Raw genomic sequence first — 1,862 nt, forward strand, 5'->3', positions numbered from 1 at the left:
AATTCATAATAAATGTGTTTCTTTTAATTGTTGTTGTTAATTCTTTACATTTGATTGTTGTTAGATTTTATTCTTGTTGTCAATTTGCTTTGCTTTTCTTTTGTGCCTTCCAAGTGTTTGATGAAATGCTTGGTTGGATTTTAGTATAGATTTTGTTCCTCTTGGCCTAGGTAAAGTAATTAGTGACTCTTGAGTTATCTAATTCCTTTGTTGATTGATAATTAGAAGTTGCTAATTGATTTGAATGCCTCTAAAGCTAGTCTTTCCTTTAGGAGTTGATTAGGACTTGAGGAATCAAATTGATTCATCCACTTGACTTTCCTCCATGGTTAGAGGTTAACTAAGTGGGAGCAATACACAATTCTCATCACAATTAAGAAGGATAACTAGGATAGGACTTCTAGTTCTCATATCTTGACAAGAGCTTTATTAGTTGTTAGTTTATTTTCTTTGCCATTTATATTTCTTGTCTAAAATCTCAAAAAACCCCAAAATAACTCATAACCAATAACAAGACACTCTATTGTAATTCCTAGGGAGAACGACCCGAGGTTCCAATACTTCGGTTTATAAATTTAGGGGTTTGTTTTAGTGACAAACAACTTTTTGTATGAGAAGATTATTTGGTTTAGGAACTATACTTGCAACGAGAATTCATTTGTGAAATTCTAAACCATCAAAAATCAAATCATCACTGAACCTCCATTATAAGCTTAGTTAGCTTCTTTGGTGGGAAAAATTTTGTGAGAAACTCAGTAACTGCCTTGTTCCAAGTATCCAAACTCTCCTTGGGTTGGGAATCTAGCCATAGCTTTGCTCCATCCCTCAGAGCAAACGGGAAGAGCATGAGTTTGTACACATCTGGGTTTACTCTATTTGTCTTCACAGTATCACAAATTTGTAGAAAACTAGAAATAAACTGATTTGGGTCTTCGTGGGGAAGACCATGATACTGACAGTTTTGTTGCACCAGGGTGACCAGTTGAGGCTTCAACTCAAAGTTGTTCACAGCAATAGGAGGCACCACGATGCTTTTTCCATAAAGATCTGCAGTAGGAGAAGAGTAAGAGCCAAGCACTCTCCTTTGTTGCTCATTCCCATTCGGGTTTGCCCCATTGGCATTATCAGTATTATTCGGATCCATAGTGGATTCTGTAGCCTTGTAAAGCCTTGCTTGTTGTAAACGCCGCCTGAAAGTCCTTTCAAGTTCAGGATCAAGGTCTAAAAGATGTTCTTTATCTCTGTTCCTGCGCATAAACAAGCAGAAAACAAGAAAAGATGTGAATTTCTACGTCAGAGTGTAGAAAATTCCTAGTGAGGTAATCTGTGTAAAATAATAATAAAAAATACTAAATAAAATAAATAATAAATAGGTAACACGAAACTTAATTTCAGAAATTAAGAAAAACATTGATGCTATTTATTTATTTAAAAAAAAGTTTTTGAAAATATTTTTAAAAATAGATTTTTAATAAAATAATAAAAAAATAAAATGCCTAATCTAAGCAATCAAACAACTAATAGTTGTTAATCACAGTTAATCCCCGCCAACGGCGCCAAAAACTTAGTGCGGTATTTTATAACTCACAAACGTACCGGCAAGTGCACCGGGTCGTACCAAGTAATACCTTAGGTGAGTAAGGGTCGATCCCACGAGGATTGATGGATCAAGCAACAATAGCGTTTGATAGGATTAGTTAGGCAAGCAGAAAATGATTTTGAGATATTCAAAGTGCATTAAACAGTACTTTAAGAATTTCAGAAAGCAAGCATCAATGATTTGGGAATAAAATATTTGAGAAAGCAGTTAAGGTTTCAGAGTTATCTAATTTCCGGATTAACTTTTATTACTAATTAATTTA

Source organism: Arachis stenosperma, chromosome 9 (genome assembly GCF_014773155.1).
Source record: "Arachis stenosperma cultivar V10309 chromosome 9, arast.V10309.gnm1.PFL2, whole genome shotgun sequence".
NCBI classification, from domain to species: Eukaryota; Viridiplantae; Streptophyta; class Magnoliopsida; order Fabales; family Fabaceae; genus Arachis; species Arachis stenosperma.